The sequence below is a fragment of the Choloepus didactylus genome, chromosome 8 (assembly GCF_015220235.1).
Source record: "Choloepus didactylus isolate mChoDid1 chromosome 8, mChoDid1.pri, whole genome shotgun sequence".
NCBI classification, from domain to species: Eukaryota; Metazoa; Chordata; class Mammalia; order Pilosa; family Megalonychidae; genus Choloepus; species Choloepus didactylus.
This window is the reverse complement of record NC_051314.1, coordinates 9,848,968-9,869,400: the sequence shown is the minus strand read 5'-3', so window position 1 is coordinate 9,869,400 and position 20,433 is coordinate 9,848,968. Positions and strand designations below refer to the sequence as shown.

General features: G+C 44.1%; 1 protein-coding gene across 6 annotated transcripts in view; it reads right to left on the bottom strand.

The window, feature by feature from the left end:
* The window catches only part of PACSIN2 (protein kinase C and casein kinase substrate in neurons 2), a 171,399-nt gene that overhangs the window by 61,820 nt on the left and 89,146 nt on the right, over positions 1 to 20,433 (bottom strand). Inside the window, exon 1 of one of the 6 annotated variants that reach the window (XM_037848059.1) lies at positions 6,681 to 6,783. The exons of the other annotated variants lie outside the window; for them this stretch is intronic. The gene's annotated coding sequence lies outside the window, so the exon portion shown is untranslated. Of the gene's footprint in view, positions 1 to 6,680; positions 6,784 to 20,433 lie in introns of those variants that run through there. 6 annotated transcript variants of the gene reach the window in all.

The window sequence follows — 20,433 nt, the reverse complement described above, 5'->3', positions numbered from 1 at the left end:
TTGAGAATGGATGCCATACCAACCACATGACCAGGGACATCTTGACGCCATGTGACATCCTCCCTAGAACGATAACCTACTGCCAACGCAGCCAGTGCAGGAGAGGCAGCACAGCCGGGCCTTCCAGCCCACCCTCACCACTCCTGACACTCCAAGCCTTTCAGGCCTTTGACCCTCCCCCCTCACATTATTCCCTCTGCTAGATGACTGTCAAATGCTAATTATTCATCAAGAACAAGATCAAATGCCACCTCCCCCATGAAATTGTCCTTTATTCCCCAGTCAAAATGAAGCTCTGGTGTCTGGCCTATCTAAGTACCACGCTCCTCTTTTACAGAGCTCATTCCATTCAACCTTACATGGAAACCAGTTATCCTCACATCTGTCTCTACCATGAGGAAAAAGATCCTTGAGGGGCAGGGACCACATGGTTTTTAATTTGGTATAAAAATCCTACCAGAGTCTGAACCATAAGAGTTGGTTGCACTGAATATGAAAATCATATTTTTCTACTCTGAAGCACATGATGACTTGGAGGTAAGCATAAAAGAGCAAGAAAACGGAAGCCTGAGTCCCTGGCACCATGGTGCACCTATCAGCATGTGGATACCTCCTCTGGACTTTAGGGTGTGAGAGAAAGAAACTTCTCTCTTCTTTAGAACACTGTGATTTTGAAGTTTTCTGTGACTTGCAGCCACACCTATTCCTAACCGATGCACCTTCCCATCCCCGTGCTCTCTGCCCCAAACATGTGGCCAGAATACGCAGCAGCACCAGGGCTCACCATGCCCAGGTTTCCAACACTGGGCCTCCCCGCTAGGCCTGCTCTGTTCCTCTCCCTTTGCCTTGCAGCCCCCGGCTCCTCTCTGGACCCTGCACATTCCGCTGGCTGTGTCCTCATGTCTCACGTAGAGCCAGGCACAGGTGGGACACTCCGCTGATACTGACCCAAGAAGGAATGAGTGCCCACGTTCACACCACACTGAATGAGGAGGAACATTACTGAATGGATAAATTTTGAAAGTGACAGTCTTTTTAAATTTTAAATTAATTAAAATGTTTCTAAAATCCATTTAAAACTATGAAAGTAGGTCACTTTGAAGGAAAAAAAAGCATGCTTTTAAAAAACAAAAACTGCCCTGGTTTAGGCCAGCCATGCTCTCAAGCTGGTTTGGGTCCACTGGAAATTTTAAGAATTACAAAACGGAAGTTTCTGACAGTCCAAATTCAAAATGAAATTTATCCTGGAAGCAACAGTATTTTATTTCTTACCAGTATTCCTTGATCATAGAGACAAGTGCCAAATACATAGCACAATGGCTTCTAAGGGTATCTAGATTAGCTTTTAGACATTAATAACTTTAGAAACCTCCCTAATACAGAGAATGGAGATGTACTTGCAGGGCTCCCTTGGGGGACTGGGGAAAAGTGTGGAAATGTTGGACTTCCCCACTTGGGGAGTTACTGGGGACCGCCAGTTTGGAGGGCCAAGCCCTTGGGAGGCTTGTTGCTGTGGAGGAGAAGCTAAGCCTACTTATGGTTGTGCCTGGGAGTCACCTCCAGGGAACCTCTTTTGTTGCTCTGATATGGCCTCTCTCTCTTGGTCAACTCAGCAGGTAAACTCACTGCCCTTCCCCCTAAGTGGGACATGACTCCCAGGGGTGTAAATCTCCCTGGCAACATGGGACATGACTCTCAGGGATGAGCCTCGATTCAGCTTCATAGGACTGAGAAAGACTTCTCAACCAAAAGGGAGAAGAGAAATGAAACAAAATTAAGTTTCACTGGCTGGAAGATTTCAGCTGGAGTTGAGGGGATATTCTGGAGGTTGTTCTTGTGCGTTGTATGGATATCCCTTTCTAGTTTTTGGTATATTGGAGTGGCTGGGGGATGGAGCCTAAGCTGTTGAACTGTGTGGCCCAGTAGCCTTGATTCTTGAAGATGACTCTGACTGTGTGGCTTACACTGTGTGGCCATGTGATGTGGGGGCCTTGTGGCTTGCACTCTCTTTGTCCCTCTGTGGACGGATGAGTGGAGGGGTGGAGACAAGGAATAAATAAATAATGGGGAGGGATGGGGGGGTGGGATGTTTTGGGTGTTCTTTTTTACTTTAATTTTTATTCTTATTCTTTTGTGTGTGTGTGGTGATGAGAATGTTCAGGGGTTGATTGCGGTAATGAATGCACAACTGTATGGTGGTGCTATGGGTGGTTGTGCACTTTAGATGACTGTATGTGAATGTATCTCAATGGAACTGAAGAGAATGGGAGGGGAGGGGAGGGGAGAGGAGAGGAGAGAAGAGAAGAGAAGAGAAGAGAAGACTTCTCCTACTGAGACTGCAGCAAGCTGAGGCCTAACATGCATTTTGGGCAAAAAGCAGGTTATCATGGGCCATTTCAGTTAAGGTAAGACTACTGGCAACACATGAGCTAAGATAATTTAATGGAAAAAACATCAAGTCTGACATGGAAAGGGGTGGGTAGAAGGAAAAAACTGAGTAGGAGAAAACAACGAAACCCTGCAACGCTTAGGACTGCCAGAAGAAATGGCCAGCAGGGAGAAAGCGCCGAAAGCCGACCATATTCAGGTGGTCCTGCTCCAACAGCCTCCCGGGGTCACCACCCTCCACACCCAGCAGCCCTCAGCATGCGGGGACTCCTCCTTGTACAGCCCTGTGCCCATGCCTCGACTTCCTTCCTTTCTTCATCCAGCATTCACTAGCCCTGACCATGTGGCAGACGCTCTGTTAAGAGTGGAAGGGGAGACTGAGGAGGGCAAGATGGCTGCATAGAGAGGAGTGGAAGCTAAGTAGTCCCTCTGGAACAACTACAAAAAAACAGAAACAACTAGTAAATAATCCAGAATAACTGCGGGGGGACAAACGAGACCATCCACTCATCCTACACCAACCTGAATTGGGAGGAATGCCCAAGAACACAGCATAAAATCTGTAAGTAAAACCTGCGGAACCAAGTCGTGAGACCCCCTCCCCCATAGCCCGAGCTGCAAAGCCTCATGGTGCCAGAGAGAAGCTCTCTCCCAGCAAGCGAATATAGCTCAGCTGAGCTCTAACTGGGGTTTTAAGTAGCGAGTGTGAACTGCTCACTACAGGTATGCATCCCCAAAAAACAGACAGAGGCTTTGGGTGATGACTGACCTGGAAGAGCCGGAGGGTCGCCTTGGACTGGGTCTGAAGGGGACTGTTTCTTTTTTGGCTCAGTGGAGAAAGCCCCAGTCATTTTCAGTTTCCAGGGCTGTGACTCCGGGAAGGGTGGAGACAGCACAAGCAGAGAGCGAGACCATTGAAATGCTAATGACCTCCACCTGAGGGGTCTGTCTTCTCTAGGAGGAAAGGGGTGGGGCCCTTTCCATTCAGAACCAGACCCCAGAGCCTGGGGGAACACGGCCATACCTCCTCACACCAGTCAAGAATTATAGGCTAACAGGCATCACCTGCTGGGCAGAAAAGTACAGTGACCTGAGGCATCAAAGGGTGGAGCAATTTTCTAAGACACACCCGCAGGGAAACCAGATACTGAATATTTCTTCCCGCTGGGACCTGAGCCTATTCTGGTCTGGGAAAACCTGAGTTGGATAACCAAGGAAACCATGCCTAGACAACAGAAAATTACAACCTACACTAAGAAAAACAAAGTTATGGCCCAGTCAAGGGAACAAACGTACACTTCAACTGAGATACAGGAATTTAAACAACTAATGCTAAATAAATTCAAAAAGTTTAGAGAAGATATTGCAAAAGAGATAGAGGCTGTAAAGGAAGCACTGGGCATGTATACGGCAGAAATCAGAAGTTCAAAAAAAGAGTGGAAGGGGAGACCAAGATGCCACAAAGCTGTGTGGGACAGAGTTCCTGTTCTTACCAGGCAACAGAAATAATGATGGCAGCCAACATTTACCGAGCGTTCCCTGAGTGCTGGACACCACTCATTCTCAGAAGAGCCCCATGAGATAAGTACTATTATCATCCTCGTTTTACAGATGAAGAAACAGAGACACAAAAGTGTTTCAACAACCTGCCCACAGTCACACAGCTAGTGAAGGCTGAGCTGGGATCCAGTGCCAGGCAAGGAGCTCCAGAGCAGGAACCCTCCACCACCAGGCTGTGCTGCCTCCCAGGAGAGGTGCGGGCACTGAGGGCTCCAAAGAGAGGCAGAGGGCACAGCGTAAGCAGGACTTGAACAAAACCAAAGGATGGCGTCATAATTCCAGCCATACCCCAGTAAGGGCAGAATTTTCATTCGTTCATTCATTCATTCATTGAGTGTTCACTGAGTGCCTGCTGGAGAAGTCCCGCTCCGGAAGGATGCCTGCTCAAGCAGTCCAGTGTGGGAGGGACACAGACATGTGGCTCATGCCTATCCTGTTCACAGTTTCCTTCCAGAACTAGGCACAGAGCCCGGCATGCACAAGGCACTTCATAATTTAGCAAGAGAACAAATGAACAATGAATGAACCCCAGCCCTGAGATGTGCTAGCTAGAAAGCCCTAGGCAAGTTACTTCATCTCCCTGAGCCTCCCTCCCTTCCTCATCTAGAAAACACAACAAACACACCTACTGCGCCTTGGGCTTGCTGGAGGACAGAACGCAGCAGGGGCCACTCCCCACACACTCATCCCTCGGAGAAGGGTGCAGGTTGCTGCTCTATACCCAGAGTGCCGAGGAGGCCTGGGATGGGGTGTTACATGGAATCCGGAGCAGCCACTGGGAATCAGCAGGTGGAGAGGGGCGAGGGCAGGGGAGGGTGGCACAGAGTGGAGACAGACGTGTCAGTGTCCGTGGGACTCCACTAGAGGCAGAGGCCTGGCAGCAGGGCCCTAAAACAGGAACAGTGAGGAAGAGAGGAGGATCTGGTATCAAAAATCCCCATGTGGTTTAAACTCATGAGTTCTCATGATTTGTAATCCTCCAACTGCTGGCTAGGCTAGAACTAGTCTACATACTATTAATAGCTACATTTTTATTAATTTAAAGGGCAATGCAGAGATCATGTTGTTATTTTTAACAAACAAAGTGTATTTATTTACATAATACCGCTCTTCCAAAAGAACCCAGGAAACAGAAAATCCCAAATCAGAAGGGATGCAGGTGGTGTCAATAACTACATTTACAAAACTAAAATGAAAACAAAAGTTTAATATTTTTTCAACGAACCCCCAAATTCCCCCATACTTCCAACCTCTATTCTCCTCAAGGCAGCATTTTAAGTACTTACATAATTAATCACATCACTTTCCTGCTCCAAGCCCTAGGCACTTAAGACTCCTCACCTCAGCCTGCAAGTCCCCGCTGTGACACGGCCCACCTGGCCCTCCCTCCTGAGCCCCTTCCACTCTCCCTCACTTGCTGGCCCTGCCCTGCTCCAGCCACAGTGGTCAACCCACTGTTTCTTAAACATACTGAGCCCATTCCTGCCTCCAAGCTTTTGCACCTGCTGTTCCCTGTGCCTGGAATGCTGTTCCCTGAGATAACCACATAGCCCTCTCCTCACATCCTTTGGGCCCCTGCCCATAGATCTTTGGAGGGGCTTCTTTACTGACCAGCCTCTCTAATCTAGCCCCGATATCCTATGATAACTCCGGCCTGCTACTTTCTTTCCCGCACACATTACTACCTGAATTTACTTACTCATGTACAGTTTGCTTCCCTTTCTTAAAGGTAAGTTCCCCCAAGGGTATCTGGCATACAACATTAGGTCCTCCCTGACTTTTGTTATAATTGACAGACACGTGCATTGGGGTCTTTACAAATAATATGGTGACAAAGTAAAGTGTTGCTTTTATAAAAGAATGTCAAGTAAGAGCCTTGCAATAACGTGCCATTGTTAGCCATTTTATTCATGGAGGCCACATACTGGCCTCTTTTGGATTATACAGGAAAGGAAAAAGACTAGTACTCAGATTACTACCCACAAATGTTTAGTGAGCTGACAACAAAATTCATCTTTTTAGTGACTCCTAAAAAGCCAATTCTTCTACAATGGTCAGCTTGTCCAAGCAGCAAATCACAAGAACTTCCCACTGGAGCCTCCTAGGCAGCCTCCAAAGAACCCCGGAACCACACTCCACTAAAAGTCTACAGTTTCATTTTGCTTTTAAATGCTTTTTTTAATTAAAAAAGGGATCCTTCCTAATCAAAGGGACCAACTTTGTTAGGAGACAAGGGGTTCTGTCAGTTATACCACATTTTAAATTTTAAAGTATTAGTAATTGCTCAATTTGAAAATATTTGGCAAAGTCAAGTTACCCATAATAAGCCCCAAGCATCCACCCAGAACATGATCTGATACTATGTCTAGATTTTACAGGAAAAGGCGGAAACTCTGGGTATCTGTGAAAAGTAGAAGAGGTCAAAGACATCAAGAGATGGGAAATAAACTTGGGCTTTCTTTAAAACCTTAACAATCCTTTAGGAAATACTCATTTGTCAGAGCAATAAAATAACAATTATTCTCCCTGAATAATCCTGAGTGGCTGAAAGAAAGGACAAGGCAAACTCTGCCAGTGCCTGCCAGAACTCATATTCTTTTTCTTTTAATCACAGATTCTCCAAACAAGAGACCTTCCCAAGGTGGAAGACTCAAGCAAATCCAGAAATGAATGAATGAATTAACTAATCAGTTAAATGAAAGCAAGAGATAAAAACAAAACAAAACACTCACGCTTGAGAAGAATCAAGAGCCAAGGGTCTGTGAGCTGTCTGGACCGACTCCTGCAGCCTGCCCACACTGGATTCTCGCCCGAGGGACCTGAAGGGGAAGCGGCCAGCACAGACGAACTCGGGTCCGCCTGCTCTGACCAGCGGGGGCAGCCCGACCAGCGCCCGTCCACCCACCCCATCCCACAGAGTGCACCGAGGACCAAACCCTCCCTCTTCCCAATATTTGTGAGTAGGAGAAACAACTAACTTTTCCCATTTGGAGAAAAATGATATTGTAGCTGGAGAAACATTCTGCTTGGATATTATGAACAAGAAATTCTGAGTCTAAGGAATAGCAAATTTGATTCTGAAGTGTGTGAAAGTATGAACAAGCAGATTTGAGGAAATATTATGGGGCCATGGTAGCAGAAACCACAGAAGAAACTCCAATTGCACAGAGCTGTTTAAAAATAAACCAGATACTAAAATACCAGCAAAAAGCTACAATGACTCACACTGTCCTCCTCAAATACTTAGGGGAACAACCAGTTCTTTAACATGCTTGTCTTCCAGGCTTTTTCCTCATTGGAGAAATGTGGGACAAAGAAAGTAAAAAGCAGCTTTGAAAATTTTCTCTAATTTTACCAGAAATTTGATATGAATAAGACCTTATATATTTCAGCTACAAGGGTAGTTAGGAAACATACATTCACACACAGGGAACTGTTTAAATAAAAGTCTAATTAAATTCAAAAAACATAACTGAGGCCCCAGAGGGTACTAAACTGAGTGCTCAAATACTAGTTAATTTTGTAAGGAACAACAGCACAGTTTCTATCATTAAGGTAAACCTTTTATTTTATGTAAGCAACTGAAGAGATAATGACAATAAAGGCAATACATGACCCTGGGTAGTCTCTAACAAGGGAGGAGAGATGGCTCAAAAGGACATCATTAGGACATATGAAAAAAATGAATATGTCTGTGAGTTATATATATTAGCGTTAAATTTCTTGAACTTTACAGCTGTACTTAAGGTGGATACCTAAGTGAATATCCTTGTTCTAAGGAAATGCACATGGCACTATTAAGTCTTCAAGGAACATGTATACAACCTACACTCGAGTGTTCAGGAAAAAAAAACAAAAGACAGAGATAGATGGACACAAAGTTGGACAGACAGCTAGATGGACTGACAGAATGATGGACAGATAGCTAGAATGACGTGGCAAATGTGGCAAAAGACTAAAACTGGTGGATCTAGGTATCTGGGGATAGAGGTATGCTGGAGGTCTCTGTATGGGGTTTGTATTATTTCTGTTACTATCCTGCAGCTTTGAAATTATTTCAAAACATAAAGTTAAAAAATCAAACAAGCCTTTAAGGCGTATCTTTTTTGTTTCTCGACTTGGGTTTAAATGGCCCCCCATTAGACCCCATGTCTACTGCACATCCTCTAACTTACACACTTTTTAATGTGGCAGCTGCACACAAAGACCCCCAGGGCCCACACCTGCAGAATTAAACACACCTCCTAGCCCAGTGGGACCTCCCCACCCTGCCCTGTCTTTCCCCCCGGCCAGCCTTGACCTCCCCGACCACCACCAACAGGCAACCTGGCTGCCCAAGGCTGCCCTTTCTGGTCCGCTCCTACTCACCTTGCAAGGGCAGTCTGGAGTGTCTAGGCCCTCCAAGGGCCACCCCTGTCCCATCCATGTCTCACTGCCCCAGTGACCTCCAGGCCACCACCACCATTACTTTTCTTCTCAGGTGTCATTGTGTGGCCACAGCCCCATCTGCCCAACCAGACTGTCAGCTCCCGGGAGACGGCATTAATGAATGCCAGGGAATGAATTCTTAAGGGAATCTCCGAGTCCAGAAGGATCTGGACCATATTCCTCATTGGTCCAGGACATGCTTCCTCCTCGTCCCTCTTTTCCCTGCCTTACTCTCTGTATCTCTTCTCTCTTTACCCCACGAAAGGAAATTATTCTCCTATACAAACTGCCACCCTTCCACTGGCCCGGCAACCTGTGCGGGACATACTACACACACACCCGCAATTCTGGCTGAGTCAGACCACCAGAAAACTTCTCTCCGCAGATAAGCTCTGCTGTCTGTTTTTTGGATAGTTTTATGAAGTAACTATACTTAGGCAACTGCGGGATACTGATTACGTGCTTCGACTTGGCGGGCCTAGGCCGGGGGACCTGATCAGCCCCTGGGGAGGGTGGTGGGCACGGGCGGTAGCGCCCTCCACAGCCCCCCGGGCCTGAGAAAGTGAGGCCGGATGCAGGCCCCATTTCCTCACCCAAAATACAATCGTTAAGGGAAGCTTGCCAGAGAAAACCGCCCCCCTTATCTTGCCCGCCACCCCCGTTGCCAGAGGAACTCCCGCCACCGCCAGTGCGCATGCACCGTTGCCAGAGCAACTCCCGCCCCTTTTTCAAACAACCCCCGCCCTCTATGCCAGCCTATATAACTGGTGCTCACCCCTGAATAAAGGCTCTTGGTTTTACCCTCCTGAAAAAAGTGTCCCGCCTGTTTCCTCTCGCCGCCCTCCACACCTTGCACGCCACCGCCGGGGACCTGGCCAAGTCCCCCGCCTCGCCCTCACCTCCGGGAAAGAGCCCCCGCCGCCGGTACCCTCCGAGCAAGTCCGAGAGCCGAGGGTTCAGCAACCGGCCGCCTCCCGACGTAGTAGACGCGACCGCAGGCAACCTCAAATTTTACTTTGTGAGGGCTAATTTTTTAATCTTTCACAACCTAAATTATTTATCAAGTCCCATAAGCACTGAGATTTCAATTCAGTTTGTTACCAAGCCCAGGGCACCACCTGAGCATACCACCTTTCAACAGGGGAAAGCATGACCCAAAGAGACAAGGTCAGCCTGAGAGCACGTTCACTGGCAAGAAAAACAAACACACTGGTCCAATGGGAACATGGGTGACTCGACAAGCAGCAACATTAAAAAGCAGATTCTGGAAAGCAGATTCCGGAAAGCAGATTCCGGATACTCACTCCCACACTGAGGAAGGGATTCCCTGGGCATCCTCGGAGAACGCTGGCTCGGAAAAGGACTGACCTAACCATCCAAGTCTTACCAGTTGTGCGACTGGAGCAAATGACATCATTTCTCGGTGCTTCTGTTTTTCCATTCATAAAATGGGGATGCCAATACACACCCTACTGACTTCTTCATGAGGATTAGCTCAGATGGTGTGAGGAAGTGCCCTCTCTTATCTGGCAAGTAATAAATGTTAGTTCACTTCCCCCACTCTGGTATAAATCTAACCAGACGGAGCAGAATGACCTTGGACTTAACACAAGACTCCTTGGGCCTCCAGCTTCCTTATAAAGTAGGTGACCTTTAAGCTCTATTCGGACACTAACATTTGAAGCTTTTAAGAGAAAATGTGTACTAAGCAATTTGTGACAAAACAAAACATAAAGAAGATTTTTTTAATAAAGCAGCAAGCAAAGGGGTTTTCATTTTCAATTAAATTAACATATATCCATTGGGATGCATGGGTAACTGACCCTCTGTACTGCTTATTTTCCATTCTTTCAACACTTGTTTACTTATTGAGTGCTGGTATAGTCATAGAATGTTCTGGGTGCTGTCCTCGTGGACTTTACATTCTAGTGCAGGTGACTGAGAAACAAAATCAGTCAATCATGAGGTAAAAGCTTTGTAGAGAAATAAAGCAAGGGAAGGGGGTGGGGAGGAAGGAGAGGGATGTGGAGGCGGAAAGGAGGCTGCACTTTTAGAGTGGCTAGAGAGGGTCTCACGGCAGAAACAAGCTCAGGAGGGGAAGGAGTGAACCATGTGGGGCTCCAGGGGAAAGGCATCCCCAAGGAAGAGAGAAACAACTAGTGCAATATTTCCAGGGAGAGGCACTGGCAGCGAGCATGCGCCCACTAACTACCGTGTGCTAAATACACCAATGGTCCCTGTCCTCAGAGTTCTGTTGGGGGTCAGGCACGTAAACCAACACACATTTTCACTTACCATTTCCCATGCCCCCCCACACACACACACCTAGTCACAAGCCCCACACATGCCCCTGAGCTCGGCTCTCCATGACCCAGACTTGTCCAAGGCCCAGCTCTGGGCGAGAAGCAAGAACCTGGGCCCTGAGCCCTCTCCACTGAGCCCAAGTGTCTCCAAGAAAGGGATGGGCCCAGCATCTTCAGGGCCCCACACTGACTGGGAACCAGTGGAGCAGACGCAGAGCCCTCAGGAGCTTCCCCTCCCCGCTCAGGCAGTCCTGGATCCCAGATCTCCAGAAATCCCCGTTTTCTACTTGACAACTTCAGAATGAGACCCACAGATCTGAGGAAAGAAGACCCGCCTGTTCTGATCAGCAGGTCTCTCCCAGCCCACCTCCTCACCGCCCCCTACCCACACTTGCACAGAGAATAAAACAAAAGTATTTCACTAAATGCTAGATTAAATCTGACCACCCTAAGAAATAATAACATTTCAAGTGAGCAGAATTTAAAATGCTTTTGAAACAGAGAGAAGTCACTTTAGTTAAGATTGTCAAAGGTCTTTTGAAGTCACTCCCTCTTCATCTGCACTAGGGATTTAGTTTCTAAATTGTTTCTTGAGCTCATGAAGAGACAGACACTAAGAGCAGAAGACAGGAATAGAGGACATTCAATAATGAACCCCTAAGGCCTGAGAAGGGAAATTATGGTGGTTCTGAAGATCCCAAAGAAGGGTGTGCCAGTTTACTTGATTCTTAAAACAAAGGAAAAGGAAAGTCCCAGGTGCAAAAAACACTCCATAAAGCATCCACCTTTGGAATATGCAATGAGGCATTAACAGCTGTTCCTTTCCAATTATCTTACAGGAAATGAACTGGAATCATGGAACAAGCTGCTCTGCCACACAGCAGGATGCAGAAGCAGTGGACTGTCATCCTCCCTGAAGGGCTCACTGAGTCCCAACTGTGTGTCAAGGACCACACCCAGCAGAGGGTTTATAAACACCAACAGCCCTGAACAGGCCACCTGGAAAGTCCTTGGCATCCTCTAGGGCCTGGCTCGCCAGCACTTTTTTTTAAATGTAATTTTATTGACATATATTCACAGGCCATACAAGCCATGCAAAGAGCCAGAACTCTTCAACTCTTAGCTCACAGTCTCTTACCCTCCTACACCTGGAGTTCCTGCCGTATGTGAACACAATACAGCTGCTCAAGACATGAGAAAGGCAGACAAGGGGAAGGACAAGAAAGGAAGAGAAGAGGTGTTGTGTGCTTTGGATCTTGAAGGAAGAGAACGTGACAGATTCCGTATGTGAGAAATCAGTGTAAAAAAAAAAAAAAAAATCCTAGATTTGGATTCATGTAGCAACCCTTAAAACATATTTTGCCCCTGGCGTCTCTTACATCCCAACAGCTCAAGGAAAACAAGCTGATGGCCAGTGCTCCTGGTCATTTCAGATGGCATGTTGGAGATCGTCCCAGCTGACAGAGAATCAGCAGCAAAGGCAGAACTAGACCCACAGTCACCTGGTCTCAGTGCAGCCCATCAGCCATTAGTTCACCCACCCAATTTAACCAAGAGCTGGAGTTAGCCAAGTTGAGGTTAGCCCTGTCCCCAAACCATTTTTCTTCTGTTATGGATACATGTTAGCTAGCAGGTCAGGTTTGGATGGATTTTTACAACAGCAGTTTTTTAGACCTCTAGCTGGAAAGCACCCTGGGCACCTGGGAGATTCAGGCTGAGGATTTCCCCACCCAAGTTGATTCTCCACAGGTTTAAAAATAAAAAAGTTACTTTAAAAAGGTAAACAATGATGCATATTCAAATCTGGTATTAATGTGAGAGTGCAAACAGCAGCACAAGAAATGTACAGGACGAGTCTAAAGATTAGGAAGAAAAAATTATTCGGAGAGATGCACTGAGAGCAAGCCTAACTCCTCCCCACGGCTCCTAAGAGAGGCCTAGCCTTGGGAGAAATGGGATACACACCCACCCCCATTTCCTGATGGACTGAAGAGGGAGAGACACTCCCTGCCCTGCCTTCAGGACAACTCAAGTGACTTTTACACATCGCTGCACTAACATTATCATTGCATCTTGTGTTCAGTTCCTCTAGTCATTTACTTACTCACTAATTAACATATCTTTAAGCATCTACTATGTTCCAGGTACCAGGAGATCACAGCAAGAGTCCTGACTTTAGTCCCTGACTTTACCTTGCATTTTAGTGTGGTCTGCATATACCAGGCCTTTGACAAACTGCTGAATGAGAGAATGCTCTCCCTAACACCAGGCACAATTACTAGATTTCTAAAATCGGATTTTCCCCCAGCCTGCTGCAGGGATGCTCCTTGGAAGGCTGTGAGGCTCGAGTAGGACAACACCTGTGATCAGCTTCACAAACATCACCTACTACTACTATTGAATTACCATGATGATGTCACTTATGACTATATTGTAGTCAGCCATTTAAAGAATAAAAGCTAAAAACGAAGGGCAAGCATCACAATGGCTTTAAAAAGTCACACTCCTTCTTAACTACTCTGTAATTAGGACAGGCATTTTACCCCCAAAATAGCTTTTTACATTCTACGCAATGCAAGGAAAGAAACGCACTGCACAATGTCATTAGACTGTGAGCTGCTGCAGGGAAGCATGTGTTGTCTTCATCTGGGAACCTCAGACACTGAACACAGCAGGGAGCACCCAGCAGGCGGTCAACTGTGGGTTTGCTGAATGAGTAACAAACACAGGAGTAAAGGTTACACACAGGGCGCCTGAAGCGCTCCAGGCACTTTTCACACTTCCTCTTTAGTATCCATTCCTCCTTCTACGGGTGCAGAAAGGGCGAAGACAGAAGCCCAGTCCCCGAGGTCAGCTAGTTAGGGAGGAACTGGCGTGGCCTGCAGGAAGGACACGTACCTGCCCTGAGCTTTCCTGCTTCCAAGCCCTTCCTTTCAAACTGGCTCAGCCCCTGCCTCCCCTTCCCCTATTTTGGGACTTTATATTCAGTCTTGGAAGTCACAACTTAAGAAATCCAAAAACAATAACATTCTATATATATTCATCTATATATATGAATGAAAAAGACATGAATGGCTAAAACACATCTTTCAAGAACAGAAAAAGGCATGAAATTTTGGGGGCAGAAACTGTGGGAGGGATAATGGTTTAAATACTTGAAAAATTCCCTGTCTTTTTTTTCCTCTTTAAACAGTTTTACATACACAATTCACTCATTTAAAGTTACAATAGCTTTTTGTATATTCACAGGTATGTGTGACCATCACCAACAGTCAATTTTAGAACATTTTTATCACCCCAAAAAGACACCCCCTACCCTTTAGTAGTCACCCCCCATTTCTTCCTCCCCAGTCCTTCACAACCACTAACCTACTTTCTGTCTCTGCAGACTCTGCCTATTCTGGACATTTCAAAGAAATGGAATCATACAATATGTGTGTGGTCTTTTTTGCCTGCTTCTTTCACTTAGCATAATGTTTTCAAGATTCATCCATTCTAAATGAAATAAGCTTCAGTGGCAGAGAGATTCCAAAAGAAGCCAAGAGGTCACTCTGGTGGGCACTCTTACGCACAATATAGACAACACTTTTTAGGTTCTAATGAATTGGAATAGCTAGCAGTAAATACCTGAAACTATGAAACTACAACCCAGAACCCTTGAATCCTGAAGACAACTGTATAAAAATGTAGCTTATGAGGGGTGACAATGTGACTGGGAAAACCATATGGACCACACTCCCCTTTATCCGGTGTATGGATGGATGAGTAGAAAAATGGGGGCAAAAAAAAAAAAAAAGGCACCCAGTATTCTTTTTTACTTTAATTGTTCTTTTTCACTGTAATTTTTCTTATTATTTTTGTGTGTGTGGTAATTTTGGTGATGAACACACAACTATTTAATGGTACTGTGAACAACTGAATGTACGCTTTGTATGACTGCATGGTATATGAATATATCTCAATAAAATTGAATTCAAGAAAAAAAAGATTCATCCATTCTGTAGCATATATCAGAACTTCATTCATTGTTACAGCTGAATGATACTCCATTGTATGGGTATACTACATTTTGTTTATCCATTCATCTATTGACAAAGATGTTTGAGTTGTTTCTACTTTTTAGCCATTGTGAATAATGCTGTTATCAGCATTTGCATGCCAGTCTTTGTGTGGACATACATTTTCAGTTCTCTTGGGTCACCAGGAGTGGAATTCCTGGGTCATATGGTAACTATGTCTAACCTTTTGAGGAACTGTCAGACTGTTTTGCAAGGCAGCTGCATCGTTTTGTTTTTTTGTTTTTTTTTTTTCATTTTTATTGTGATAACATGTATACCACATTCACTCCATTGTGTGTATATTCCACATTTTGTTTATCCATTCGTCAGCTGACAAACACTTGGGTTGCTTCCATCTTTTGCCAATTGTGAATAATGCCATATGACCATCAGTGAGCAAATACATCTGTTTGAGTCTCTGCATTCAATTCTTTGGGGAATATAATTAGAAGTGGGATTGTAAGGTCATGTGGTAATTCTACACTTTCTGAGGAACTGCCAAACTGTCTTCCACAGAGGCTGCACCATTTTAAATTCCCACCAGCTATGAATGAGTGTTCCTATTTCTCCACATCCTCTCCAACAATTGTAATTTTCCGATTTTTTAACAGTAGCCATTATAGTAGGTGTGGTATATCACTGTGGTTTTGATTTGCATTTCCCTAATGGCAAACGATGTATAACATCTTCTCTTGTGCTTTTGGTCAAATAATAAAAGCCACATTACTTTAATCCAATCTTGCAGATGCAGACTTACTGTGCATGGGATCTCTTGATTAGGTTGCTGCCATGGAAATATGACCCACCCAATTGTGGGTGGGACCTTTTGATTAGATTATTTCCATGGAGATGTGACCCTGCCCACTCAAGATTGGTCTGAATTAGTTTACTGGAGTCCTTTAAGAGAGCTCATAGAGAGAGAGAAGATGAGAGATGCTTGAAGATGAAGACAGAAGGGGTCTGGAGATGCTAAGAGATGAAGGCCAGAGTTTGCCCTGGAGAAGCTAAGTGAGAACCCACAGATGCTTATGGAGAGTCACTGGAATCAGAAGCTGAGAGCAGGGCAACCCAGGAGCAGAGGACCAGCAGATGGCAGCCATGTGCCTCCCCAGCTGACAGAGGTGTACCTGACACCATGGATCTTTTCCTCAGAGAAGGTATCTACCTCTTGATGCCTTGATTTGGACATTTTCATAGCCTCAGAACTGTAAATTTGTGAACTAATAAACCCCCATTGTAAAAGCCAACCCACTTCTGGCATACTGCATTTTTGGCAGCTTTAGCAAACCGAAACAGATGACTTTTATTTCTTTTCTTGCCTGATTGCTCTGGCTAGAACTTCCAGAATAATGTTCAATAACAGTGGTGACAGTGGGGATCCTATCTTGTTCCTAATCTTAAAGGAAAGGCTTTCAGTCTTTCACCATTGAGTATGATGTTAGAGGTGGGCTTTTCATATATGTGCTTTATCATGTTGGGTAAGTTTCCTTCTACTCTTTGTTTTCTAAGTGTTTTTATCAAGATGGGGTACTGGATTTTGTTAAACACCTCTTCTGCATCATGTGAGATGATCATGCGTGGTTTTTCCCCCTTCATTCTATTAATGTATTAGATTAATTGATTTTCAAATGATGAATGACCCTGGGATACCTGGGCTGAATCCCACTTGATCATCACAGTGCATAATTCTCTTAATGTCTGCTAGTATTTGATTGAGGATTTTTGCATCTATATTCATAATGAATATTGGTCTGTAGTTTTCTTTTCTTGTGGTGTCTTCATCTGGCTTTGGTATAAGGGTGATGTTGGCCTCATAGAGTGAATTAGGGAGTGTTCCCTCTTCAATTTTTTGGACGAGTTTGAGCAGGATTGGTGTTAGTTCTTCTTGGAATGCTTGGTAAAACTCTCCTGTGAAGTCATCTGGACCTGGGCTTTTCTTTGTTTGGGAGGTATTGATTACTGCATTCAATCTCTTTATAGTTATCGGTTATCAGTTTGTTGAGAACTTTTATTTCTTCCTGAGTCATGGTAAGCAGTTTGTGTTTTTCCAGGAATTTGCCCCATATCATCTAGCTTATCGAATTTGTTGGCATACAATTGTTCATAGTATCCTTGTATAGTCTTTTATTTCAGTGGGATTGGTAGATATCTCCCCCACCCTTTATTCCTGATTTTAGTCCTTTCTCTCTCTTTTTTTGTCAGTTTAGCTAAAGGTCAATTTTATTCCAACTTTTGGTTTTTGCTGATTCTCTCTGTTGTTTTGCTTTAATTCTCTATTTCATTTATCTCTGCTCTAACCTTTAAATCTTTCCTTCTGCTCACTTTGGGCTTAGTTGCTCTTCTTTTTCTGGGTCTTCTTCCGGTTTTGAGATTAGGTCTCTGATTTGAAATCTTTCTTCTTTTTTAATCTAAGCATTTAGAGCTATAAATTTTCCTCTCAGCACTGCCTTTGCTGCATCCCACAAGTTTGGTAAGCTGTATTTTCATTTTCATTCACCTCAAGATGTTTTCTAATTTCCCTTGTGATTTCCTCTTAAACCCATTGGTTGTTTAAGAGTACTCTGTTTACCACAGGTGCATGGAGCTGTGAAATGTAAGTGGGATTTGGTGAGTTTGTACAGGCTGGGGTGAAATCCTGATACACTCCAGAGTGATATGGGCAGAGAGTAAAAGTGTGTTTACAGGGCCGCCTGAGGAACTGGGAAGAAATGCGGAAATGGTGGACTTCCCCACCTGCCTTGTTGCTGATTTTCCTGCAAACATTAAGGACTGCCAATTTAGTGGGCCAAGCCCTTGATCTGGGGGCTTTCCCATGTGAGGCTTGTTCCTGCAACGGAGAGGCTAAGCCCACTTATAATTGTGCTTAGGAGTCCCCCCCCCCAGAGAGCCTCTTTGTTGCTCAGATGTGGCCCCCTCTCTAAGCCCACTCAGCAGACGAACTCACTACCCTCCCAATTTAAGTGGGACATGACACCCAGGGGAGTAAATCCCCCTGGCAATGCAGGAAATGACTCCTGGGAATGAGCCTGGACCCAGCACTGTGGGATTGAGAGGATCTTCTTAACCAAAAGGGCAAGGTTCCATTGGCTGCGAGATTTCAAACGGAGTAGAGAGGTCACTCTGGAGGGTATTCCTATGTGCTATATAGAGATCATCTTTTAGTTTTTAGTGTTTGGAATGGCTAGAAGGAAATACCTGAAGCTGTCAAACTGCAACCCAGTGGCCTTGATTCTTGAAGATGATTGTGTAACTATGTAGCTTGCACAGTGTGACTGTGTGATTGTGAAAACCTTGTGGCTCCCATTCCCTTTATCCAGTGTATGGACAGATGAGTGGAAAAATGGGGACAAAAATTAGATGAAGAATAGGGTGGGATGGAGGGGATGGAAAGATTTAGGTGTTCTTTTTTGCTTTTATTTTTATTTTGGAGTAAGGAAAAGGTTAAAAAATGATTCTGGTGATGAACGCAGAACTGTATGATGGTGCTATGAATAAATTATTGTACACTGTGGATGACTGTAGGGTGTGTGAATATATCTCAATAAAACTGTATTTTTAAAAAAGTAAATGAACAATGGGGAGAGGAGGGGAGTGGGATGTTTTGGATGTTGTTTTTAAATTTAATTTTAATTTTATTTTTTGGAGTAATGAAAATGTTCAAAGATTGATTGTGATAATGAATGCACAACTCTATGACAAGACTGTGAACAACTGTACACTTTGGAGGACTGTATGTTATGTGAATATATCTCAACAAAATTGCATTAAAAGAGTATGTTGTTTAATTTCCACATATTTGTGAATTTTCCATTTCTCCCTGTTATTGCTTTCTAGCTTCATTCCACGTGGCTAGAGACGATATACTATATGATTTCAATATTTATGAATTTATTGAGACTTGTTTTGTGACCCAAGATATGGTCTATCCTGGAGAATGATCCATGTGAACCTGAGAAGAATGTGTATTTTGTTATTGTTGGATGAAGTGTTTTTTTATATGTGTCTATTATATATGACTGGAGTGTTTACTCCATTTGTATTTAAAGTCACTACTGATAATACAGGACTTCCTTCTGCCATTTTGCTATTTATCTAAGTCTTGTAACTTTTTTTGTCCCTCAATTCTTCTGCTAATGCCTACTTCCATATTTATTTGAATTTTTGTACTGCACCATATTGAGTCCCCTCTCGTTTCTATCTGAATATACTTTTCATATATTTCCTTAATGGTTACCATGGGGTTAAAACTTATCCTAAATATATAACAATAATATTTGATTTGGTACCAACTTGACTTCAATAGCATACACACACACTGTTCCTATCCCCTCCACCCCCCACCTATTTTTTTTGGACTTGTTACAAATTAAATCTTTGTATACTGTATGTCCAGAATCAAAGATTTATCATTACTGTTTATGCATTTGCATTTTAGCACCAGAGGAAGTAAGAAATAGAGTTACATACCAAAATATACAATAGTACCGGCATTTATAATTACCCAAATGGTTACCTTTATTAGAGATCTATTTCTCTATGCTGCTTTGAACCACTGGCTAGTGTACTTTCCTTTCAGCCTGAGGAATTCCTTTTCGTGTTGCTTTTAGGGTAGGTCTAGGATGATGAAATTCCCTCAGTTTCTGTTTATCTAGGAATATCTCAATTTCTTCCTAATTTTTGGAAGAAAGTCTTGCCAGATAAATAATTCTGGGTTGGCAATTATTGCCTTTCAGCACTGTAAGTATTTCAACCCACTGCCTTCTCGCCCCCATGGTTTCTGACGAGAAGTAGGCACTTACTCTAGGACTCCCTTGTACATAGCATGTTGCTTTTCTCTTGCAGTTTTAAGAACTCTTTTCTTGTCCTTTGCATTTGACAGTTTGATTAGTATGTGACAGGACATGTATTTCTTCAAGTTTATTCTGTATGGTGTTCTCTGGGCATATTCACATCTTTTGCTAAATTTTAGAAGTTTTTTTGTTATTATTTCTTTGAATATCCCTTCTACCCCTTTCTCTCTCTCTTCTCCTTCTGGGACTCCCATAATGCATACATTGGTAGGCTGGATAGTGTTCCAGGCGTCTCTTAGACTATTTTCACTTTAAATAATACTTTTTTATTTCTGTTCATCAGCCTAACTCATTTCAATTGTCTTGTCTTTGAGTTCACTGATTCTTTCTTCTGCCACCTCCAATCTGCTGCTGAAACCCTCTTGGGAGTTTTTTTATTTCAGTTATTCTGGTCCTCAACTCCAGTAGTTCTGTTTGGTTCCTTTTGAAAACTTCCATCTCTTTATATAGAACCTCATATTGTTCATTCATTGTTTTCCTGATATCCTTTAGTTCTTCCTCATATTTTCCTTTATCTCTGTGATGGTTAGGTTCATGTGTCAACTTGGCCAGGTGATAGTACTCAGCTGTCTGGTCAAGCAAGTACTGGCCTAACAACTTGTGGCTGGTTAATAAACCAAGAAGCTGGTTTATTAAATTATCAGCCAATTGGCTGCAGCTGTGACTGATGACTCACCGAAGGGCATGTCTTCCGCAATGAGAGAATGCAGCTGGCTGGATTTAATCAATTAATCAGTTGAAGACTTATAAGCGAGACAGATAGAGGGCCTTCACTTCTTCTTTGGCTGCCCAGAGAAGCATTTCCTAAGGAGTTCGTCGAAGCTGCCGGTTCAGTTCCTGAGGAGT